Source organism: Salvelinus namaycush, chromosome 2 (assembly GCF_016432855.1).
Source record: "Salvelinus namaycush isolate Seneca chromosome 2, SaNama_1.0, whole genome shotgun sequence".
Taxonomy (NCBI): Eukaryota; Metazoa; Chordata; class Actinopteri; order Salmoniformes; family Salmonidae; genus Salvelinus; species Salvelinus namaycush.
In genome coordinates, this window is record NC_052308.1 from 40,074,736 (window position 1) to 40,085,594 (window position 10,859).

The following is a 10,859-nucleotide window of genomic DNA, read 5'->3' on the forward strand; positions in this document are numbered from 1 at the left end:
GTAACATATATAAACTGAACAGTACCGGACCCAAAATCAAACCTTGTGGAACGCCACATATGATATGTATTTTCTCTGAGTTATGTTCACCGTATACGGTGACAGAGAACTCTTGACCGAATAACAAGGTCCTAAACCAATTTAGATCTGAACAGCATTATCAGAAAGCACAGCATGGATTTTGACTGCTACACAGACGATACATAACTTTATATTTATGTGTCACCAGAGAATTTTTTGAATAAATGATTAGACTGTATTAGTGATTTAAATACTTGGGTGGCTTACAACTTCCTCCAACTATATCAAGACAAGACCAAGGTACTTTTTGTTGGTGCCAAAGCACAGAGCGCAAATCTGGCCGCACATATTAATTAATGGGCAATAAAGATAAAACACCAGGTAAAAAACCTAGGTGTGAGTTTTAGATTCAGAACAAAATTTTGAATCACACATTAGGAATGTGACCAAAATAGTTTTTTTTACCACCTGAGGAACATTGCCAAAGTGCGCAGTTTCTCTCTCAGGCTAGGACAGAGAGACTCATCCATGCTTTTATTACAAGCAGGCTTGACTACTGTAATGCTCTCCTGTCTGTTCTACCCAAGAAAGCCATTGGTCAACTGCAAAACATACAGAATGCTGCAGCATGGGTACCAAGATTCTTCTATTGGTTGTGCACACCAATACATGTCAGACATGCTTTTAGGTTATGTACACAGTAGGTCCCTCAGGTCCTCTGGCACTGGCCTTTTAACTATCCCAAAACCTAGGATCAAGAGGCATGAAGAGGCATTCTTTAGTTATTATGCCCTCATCCTCTGGAATAGCCTGCCAGAGAACCTGAGGGGGGCCAAAACTGTGGACATATTTAAAAGAGATCTTAAAATTAAGATCTTTATCTTTTCTTAGGGTGCTTTTTAGTCGTTCAGTTTTTGTCATTCTTTTGTTTTTTTATCTTATGTTTGTTGTGTTGTAAATATTTCTGCTTTTATTTTCATATTTTTTTTACATATTTTTTCCTATGAAGCACATTTTGTTGCATTCCATGTCTGAAATGTGCTGTATAAATAAAGCTTGATTTGATGATTTGATATGATACATTTAATCTTATGACACATTTGACTTCTCTGAAACGTGAAACACTCACCCACTTGCACCCACTCACATACTGTACATCTACAGTATATACATACTTCCTCTGTTTTCACTTGACTGACTTCACAGTACATACACAGCACATGCACATGGGTACATAATACATTTATTGAGTGAATATACTGCATCATGTGTTGCCCTCTGCTTCTGTCGAGTGCGTCCAGCACTTGACACGAGTTGTTCTAACTAATTGCATCACTGGGAGATTAAGAATATAAACAGTGAACACTGACTTGAGGAGAAAGAAAGTTACAACAGAGATAAAGGGCTCTATTTTTGGATGACGCTAAGGAAGCACAAGTGTCAAATTCCCGTTCGTTTTCTATTTCGTCATGTAAAAACTGTCTCACTGGTATTCTCCAGTCATAGCACGAGGTTTGTCAATTTACCTGTCTAACATCAGGTCGCTTGAACTGCGGAGGAGGGGTGGCAATATTTGAGGTGTGTCCTTAAAAACAAGTGCAAAAGTGACCATTTCATGCAGTGCTAATGGGAAGTTTCAAGACCCACAAAAAGTGGGTTTTAAGGCTGTAACCTTTTTCTGTGCTAAATATAACCTTTTTTAATGCTTCTTTATAGAACCGTAGGAAATGTAATTTATAGCACCTTACAGGTTCCATTTAGAACCTCATGAGCATGGTTATTTTTTTTACCTTCAAGAAAGGGTCCTATTTACAGTAGCACCAAAAAAGGGTTCCGCTATGGTTATAAGCTAAAGAACCCATATTTGGTACTATTAAGCAGATTTTTGCTAATTCAGTGAAGAACCATCTCCAAGGACTGCATGCACGGAGAAAGAGTGTGGAAAACCACAGTGGGATCACTTTTTGAATGAAAGGTAGAAGTGAATGAATATTGTATCAAAGAGCTCTGTCCTTGGACAGTGGTTTTAGCATACTTCGTTATTCGTTATTCTAATCGAAGACAAATCCATAATGAAAAAGCTAATCAAATATTTACAGTGTAGCATCATGGAGTGTGAACCATACCACCACCATACCATACGAGAAGTATAATCAGAGATATTCTCACTCTTGGAAGGGCTCTCTTCTTCGCTTTCTGGGGTTGCCATGGAAACATGGTGGGCAAAAAAAGAGGGTGGTGGGTGGGCAGGGAGGGGTAGTGGGCAGTATGACAAGAGTTTTGCTGATATAAATTCATATCATGTTGAGGTCATATATCAGGTATATTAGGGTTGAAAATATTTGTTTGACTGGAGAGAGAGAGAGATAGAGATAGAGAGAGCATGGGTTTGTCAAACAAAGCAATGGGGGTCTTTGTAATGAATGGGAAAATACAGTGCATTCAGACAGTATTCAGACCCCTTCCCTTTTTCCACATTTTGTTACGTTACAGCTATATTCTAATGAAGTATTTTTTCTCCTCCTCATAAATCTACACTATATAATACCCCCATAATGACGAAGCGAAAACAGAAATACCTTATTTACATAAGTATTCAGACCCTTTGCTATGAAACTCGAAATTGAGCTCAGGTGCATCCTGTTTCAATTAATCATCCTTGAGATGTTTCTACAACTTGATTGGAGTCCACCTGTGGTAAATTCAATTGATTGGACATAATTTGGAAAGGCACACACCTGTCTATATAAGATTCCACAGTTTACAGTGCATGTCAGAGCAAAAACTAGGCAATGAGGTCGAAAGGAATTGTCTGTAGAGCTCCGAGACAGGATTTTGTTGAGGCACAGATCTGGGGAAGGGTACAACAGTCGCCTGCATCATTCTTAAATGGAAGAAGTTTGGAACCACCAAGAGGTGACCAAGAACCTGATGGTCCCTCTGAGTTCCAGAGTTCATCTGTGGAGATGGGAGAACCTTCCAGAAGGACAACCATCTCTGAAGCACTCCACTAATCAGGCCTTAATGGTAGAGTGGCCAGACGGAAGCCACTCCTCAGTAAAAGGCATATGACAGCCCGCTTGGAGTTTGCCAAAAGACACCTAAAGGACTCTCTCTGGTCTATTGAAACCAAGATTGAAGTCTTTGGCCTGAATGCCAAATGTCACATATGGAGGAAACCTGGCACTATACCTACCGTGAAACATGGTGGTGGCAGCATCATGCTGTGGGGATGTTTTTCTGCGGCAGGGGCTGGGAAACTAGTCAGGATCGAGGGAAAAATGAATGGAGCAAAGTACAGAGAGCTCCTTGATGAAAACCTGCTCCAGAGTGCTCAGGAACTCAGACTGGGGCAAAGGTTCACCTTCCCACAGGACAACAACCCTAAGCACACAGCCATGACAACACAGGAGTTGCTTCAGGACAAGTCTCTGAATGTCCTTGAGTGGCCCAGCCAGAGTCCGGGCTTGAACCCGATCGAACATCTCTGGAGAGACCTGGAAATAGCAGTGCAGCGACGCTCCCCATCCAACCTGACAGATCTTGAGAGGATTTGCAGAGAAGAATGGGAGAAACTCCCCAAATATAGGTGCGCCAAGCTTGTATGCTGATTTCAAAGCTGATTGCCAACAAAAACTTTATTCATTCACTTATTCGGTCTTTGTCTCACGTCTCTCCCAAAGATGATCTATGCCTGAGCGAACTGGCTGTGTTCCGACAGGCCGCCCCCCTCTTGCCTTGTGAATGACGATATTACTGGTTAAAGAGACAGCACACATTTTTATAAAATAGGCTATTTGTATGCAAATGTACAATAAGGAAGGGAAACAGATTGTTTGTTATCTGTAGCCCCATGGAATCAGCCAAAACAAGCTCAATAACTCAATGCAGGCACACACACTCCTACTGAATGTGCGTTCACCTGTATTGTGGATAGGCCTAGGCTTCATCTTGATTTAGCCAGTATATCAATAGAGATTTTTAATTCAAATAAATGATTACCATTATGTTGTTATGTAGATTGGTAAATACAAAGTAAAATTGATTGTATGATTGTATAATTGATTCAATAATGCATACATGGCATCTGAAACATGTTGAGGTTGAATTGTTGAGGTTGAAAAAATTGTAATGTAATGAACTCAAAAGATGCCCAGCGATTGAACAGAGCAGTAGCTGAGCTTAACTGTCTGGATCAAGTGCCTTTGGCTAATATGCCTTCTTTTTTTTGCAGTGATATTGTTTTGTTATTGAGTATCGTAACGGAATCGAGTATTTTGATACTATACCTGGTATCGGTATCGAAGTAAAAAATGCTGGCATCGTGAAAACACTACTTAAAAAAAAAATATGTTTCACAATCGACATTCAATTTCAAACTATGATTGGTCATCTGAGAACTTTGTTAAGGAAAGCTGAGGTAATCAGTCCCATTAGCTGCTGGACACACCACCTCATCACTGATGGGAGATAGTAGCTATAGCTGTTAGTTGAAGGTGTGGCCTGGGTTTTCAATCAACCATCTCACTCATACTGTACATGCTGTTGCAAAACTGGTTGAAAATACATAATTTCAACCAGTTTTGCCGTTGCTAAAAGGATACGGCCAGATGTTGATAATCTTTGCCAAGCTCTGGTAGTGGACATATAGAGGAGTTAATGTAATACTATTTGTCAAGATAAATGTCTTAATCTTAAACGTTTTCTACCTACAGGTACCTTATCGCAGTAAACTGGTCAATGTTAAACATACACAAAGTTTTTTCAAAAAGTTAGTACAGAAGGAATGTGCACACCTACATCTCTCAGCACCCATGACTATAGTTAGTAATAACTTGTGGTCATAGTATGCCACCTATAGCATGTTCTGTCACTCTTCCTGTGGGTGGGCCCCTGGTGAGAAAGAGGCTAGTCAGTTCAGTCTTCAGTCTGGCCAAAAAAGTTGGTCTGTGTAATTCGGTTCACTCGGCTCTCAGCAGCGCGACATACATCATCACTTTGTACACCAGGAGTGTTCGTATAGCCTCTCCCCCCTGGTGCGTGCGTGTGTGATAGTGTTCAGGGGGATATTGTTCAGTCACACCCCAGCAACAGACAAGGAAGCAAATGAGCAGGAACAAGTGCAATGATTGCTGCTGAATCTGCCATCTCTACAGAAACTCAACCCCTACATTACTGTAGACCATATGGTGCATTGATGAAACCTCTTCTCTCCCTCCAAGAGAAAAACAACTGAAACTGCCTGTGCACCATTTGCAAGACAGTGATCCACGCTCAATAAAAATAGTGTGAGGAGAACACTTATAACGGCAAAGACTTCATAAACAACCAAATATTCTGTCCAAATCAACTGTTCATATTATTCTACAAGGTAAAGTAGACTGAGTTAACTATTTTACAATGATACATTTTCTTCTACCTTCTATTCTGTTTTATAGCTGCTTAGACCTGTCAAGGCAAAACCCAGAACTTTTGTTTGGTGTAGTTTAGTGGAGCAGGTGTTTAGCATGGCTATGATTGGTATGGTGAGATCATGAAGCATACAAATATGCCAGCCATATCCTTCTTCCTGTCTCATAGCGTGTGTACCAATAGTATCTCCTTTCTCTCGAACTGTGTACTTGTTCAGTTCCCTTTATGGATTTGAAAGGATATGACTGGTATATGGAAACTTCCTCTAGCCCATGCCTACACCAATCCGTGCTTTACAATTTGTGGGGAGTAGTGAACGAGTGCACACTTCAAGAGGAAGGAGAACTTGTTGGGACTGAGCCACAGTCTGTTGTTGTAAAGCCTTCCAACAGGAGCTACTGGGTACAGGTGACCCAAAACTGTTTAATTGATGTTAGAATCCTCCCACTCGACTGTCCCTTGTACCAGGTGGGCTTGGTACGGACTCTCCATTTGCAGAGCCTGAGTTTAATGGACGAATCGGGGCCAAGGTATGGTCTAAGGACTGACTGTCATAGTCGCCCCAAAAAATCCTAAAGATATAGAACACGGACACGATGGCATCACCACATACATTTAATTAGGCTTAGTTATACAACGTTTTGATCCAAGAGTGGATCTTAGGCTGGTGATAGCAAATACAGTCCGACTACAAGTTCCCCAGATGTGTGTTGAAGAGATATAGGGATACACAAGCTTGAAGTATGGGAGGTAGGTAGATATCAAATGATATCTCTGGCAAAATTAGGAAAACATTTCCCACTTAGTAGAGCTCATAATACTTTTCCCTTAAACAGGAGACAGCAAATAACCAAGGGGACCAAGAGTCATTTGGAGCTGCTACTACAACTGTCAACTCTTGCTCATCCTCCTCTTAGTTCTGAGGAATTTTCTATCAGGCCATGGTCACATCATTAAATTTGTCTCGTGGCGGAATCGACCGTCACGATAGCACTTGGCAGCCAAGAGAGCTGCTCCCTCCCTACGCAGCTGTCTCTGCACAATTATTCCCAGTGAAACAGGGGTTCAAAAAGAGAAGACAGTGTGCATAATTGCTCCACTTTGAACCCTCAGCTCGCTAGCTAACACACACATACAGTACCAAATCCACACCAGCCTCCCATCACGTGCGTTGAAAAGCTGTCGGGCTCTCCAACGCAGATCACTCTAGCAGCATACAGTACAGTAGTCAACCGCCTCCAATACAATGTGCCTCTCTCCCTTGGATCCAAATATCGGACATTTCTCATATTATTGAGTGACTAAGTACAAATGTTGCTTTGAGCACATGTTTCAACCAAGCACAGGTCCTTAAGATCCATTGGTACGGTACAGTTCACTGGCTTTTACTGTACAAAGACTCCCGATTGAAGCTTCTGTTTGCATCAACTGTGGGCAGCAGACACTTGTGAATATATTGATGTAGAAGAGGTTCTACTGAGCTAGACTTTCAGATCAAATAGTTTGCAGTTAGTTCTCTTGGTAAGTGGTGCATGATGGCACCTTCATATGGACAGTAATGTTGATAGTTGGTAGATGTCCCCATGCTGTGTTAAGTGGCACCCTGATCAGGTGGTGAGATGTCAGACAGCACAGCCAGTGACCCTCCCTAACAGACCTGAACACCATCACACAACACATGGTGGAGCCAGAAGGAGCCTATGCCCTGTTTGCCCTCAGACAGAGAACCCAGCTGCTCAAGGCACTGCTCAAATACAGCCTCCATAGATTAAACATGTCTGATTGTGTCTATCATAACATTGGCATTATAATGGGTATCACCATTGGTATGAGTATGAATGGCTGGTGTGAATATAATGAGTATTATATAACGTCATTGGTATAAGTATGATTGATGCTCAGTCTGTAATATTTAAAATAATGGCTTTGGTTTTTCTTCTCGAAAATATTCTGTTTCATGTTTTGGGTTACCAGGCACGATTAACTTGTTTTAACATTTCAATAAATAAACAATTAAACAATGCTTCCTAAGATGGATATAAATATTTAACACATAACACATAAGTAGCAATGACTTACACCCTAAGGCAACACTAACAGTAGACACCTTGTGTTGATGAATGGGAATAACACCTGTAATCATAAAGGGATAACACGTCTTATTCTAGACAGATATACCTAAAGGTGGTATCTATTTGTGACTCTGAAATAATCATGATTTAGATTAACCCATGTGATATAGCACCTTTCCCGCTTTTCTATCACTCCAAGTCACTATTGTGTTTCAGTGATCCATTTCATCTCTCAGTTCAAACACACGGACACACACACACCACAACATGCTTGTCAATTCCCTTTCTCCTCACTTGAACCAAAAATGTTAACTTCAAGACCTTCCCCCGGCCCTCATCTCTGCGTTGCTATGGAATATTCATCAGTACAGCGTGAGAATGCCCAAGACTCAATGGGCTTCAAAATGACCTCAAAATGTTCCATAGCTGAATCTAACTCTGATAGGTACTTCAGATTTCAAGTAGTTCTCACAGGGGGACATTCAGAAGGCCAACTGGTGTTCTTTTGTGATGTATTGAAAAAGTGCACTCAGTAAACGGAAGCCTATTCAAACTAGAAAGTTTGGCTGAATAGCCATTGTATGCTACAATATAGAGCATTAGTGACTGAGTGTCAAATTCTCACAGGAGGGTTTTGGGCTCAAACCCCCAAAAAGTAATCCAACTACGATCTACTTTTTGTGGGGTGATAAGAGGCTTTTGACTCCTTTCTACATGAGATGAATGGGGTTATTGGTCCTGTAAAGTGAGCAGAGAAACAACACACAATGGGTGTGACTTCAAAACAGGAAGGAAGGGGGTTTCGATGGTGTTTCAGGAAGAAGGATAGAGCTTAATTAGATGAATCTCTATTCCTAGTTAGATGTGTTAGCCTATAGAGGAACTGCGTCTGTTTCTGGTCCTGTATGGCTCAGTTGGTAGGGCACGGCACTTGCAATGCCAGGATTGTGGGTTTGAATCCTTGTGCCACCTATATGCAGTGGTGTAAACTCCTTAAGTAAAAATACTATTTTAAGTCGTTTTTGGGGGTATCTGTACTTTAATTTACTATTTATATTTGTGACAACTTTTACTTCACAACGCAGAATTAACAATGAGGACAGACTGTAGTAGCCTATGCTATAGGTAGAGAGGACAGACACAATCCAAGTTGCCTCAGTACCTGTTCACCACATAATGTGATCTAACAATACATTAATATAGCGCCTGGTAGGGCCTACTGTAGGCTACACTATATGCTGCTATGGTCAGCTTTAAATCTTAGGACAGATCTCTGATGTCTCATGGAGGATGGTCATGCTTGCTTGGCACAGGCAGTTTTTCGGTATGTTGATTGATTGGAATATTTCACTTTTCGCAGGCTAGCACCTGCATCTCCAGCTCTGCACTGTCAATAAAATCTATCCTTTCCCCGCTCTTAAGACCAAGTTATCATCGTGACTTTTAAATCGGCTATTGCTCCTGTAAATCGCTCTGGATAAGAGCCTTTTCTAAATGACTAAGATGTGAAATATAATGCAAATATTCCTAATAAAATTCCTATATAGCCTACCAGTGAGCAATACATAGGATATCATTTAGGATATCATTTAGTAATATACAAGGTATGATCTAGGAATAGTTCATTTTAAAACATAGTCAGTACTGTGTCACATTCTTCTTGACCTGTCAAACTTTGCTTTAGATTGATAATGTGCAGAACAATAGAGCATGGACTACATATGAAGTGGGAGTGGTGACAACTTGTGCATGTGCTTATAAACAGTTGATTCAAGATTATATTTATTTGTAATCATAATACGCCTACTCTTCCAGCATTTATTATAGCCTGCTATTGTATGCAATAGATCTTCTAAATTCAACATATTTTTTCAAATGGAAAATAATCTATTTGTAGGCTATTTCCATAAACTGCATAATTTAGCCATATAGCATGGAAGGCTACAATGTTAAAACCTACATCGATATGGAGGTAAAATTGTATTGTACAGTTGCTATAGACCTGTAGGAAAGGCACTATTAAACCATGTGCATAACGCTTTAGCTAATACTATATGGATACACGAGTATTTCTGACAAAACTGGCATGCTGTGACAGTGAGTAGCCCAGCCTAAAACAGCAGAGTTAATTTCTTACCTGGTTGCATTGTTAAAGTCGGGAAGTGAGGAGACGTCGCGCGTCGGTCTCCCAGGTGGAGCAGGTGTGAACTGTCCTTGGTTCTGAAATCTAGATCAGATTGGCAGGAGTGGGAAATTCCTCGACATTCTTGACCACATAGTTGTGCTCGAAATTCCAAGGCGCTGAGTGTAGGATATAGTTGGCTATTATGACTTTAAACGGACACACTGACCAGAGTAGATAGTCAAGTATAAAGTTATGTAATTCAAAATGCTCCTAAATGTATCGATCTGCAAGCGCTCTTCAAAACCAGATTGAATGGACTGTGTAAAATATTCTGAACGTTAGAGTTAATTCTCATTAGTCAATTTAAACATCACGTGCCATTTAATAATGCGATTATAACATACTTGCTTCATGTATTTCCAATTAAATGCCTTCAATGGCAGAGAGAGAGCGCGATAGAGATATCCTTCTCTGTACGCGAGTTCATCAGGTCAACTTCGAAACAGACGCAACCCCTGACTGATATGCTCTGTTGTCTCGCGCGCAAATTGCTTGCTGTGTAGCAGTTGTTTTTGGAATCTAGCCTGCACTGGGTGATTGTTATGCACAAAGTACTATTTGAAATTCGACATAATAATCTACTTGTCTTGGATCTATACAACTGTAAATATTAATTAATGTCCTTTATGGAATACCTTTCCAATAAAAAAAGATCTAGGCATATTCCCCTCTCAGGAAATCCGATATCCACCAAATGCCTTTGATGGTCTTTACTGATGGCTACTCTTGTAACGTTACACTGTTAATAACCCAAAATGCATTCTTGGCAGGAACTTTATTTCAATTGCTCAATTTAATTTCCCCATCAAGCTACAGAGACATATCAAGCTATGTAAACTCACATTATTTCAAGAATCTTGCCTGGCTTGGTTACTATGTAGACTGGACTTCCATTCCCATTTGGTTATGGGACTGTAGACTAGGACTGCTGCCTTCTTCTGTTAGTGTGGAGAAGTTCGGTTGGCTGTGTTTAAGGAGTGCCTGTCCAGTGCACTGGCATAGTGAGACCAACTACTACCAGGGCCCCCTTCCCCCCTCTGTTTGTGCTCTACCATCTTCCTATCTACATTTAGTGGATTAAATAACAGGAGGAGTCACCATGCATAGGAACGATAGCCTACACTGTAATGGAAAACTGTAATTTACCTGGTCATTTTAGATATTATCAA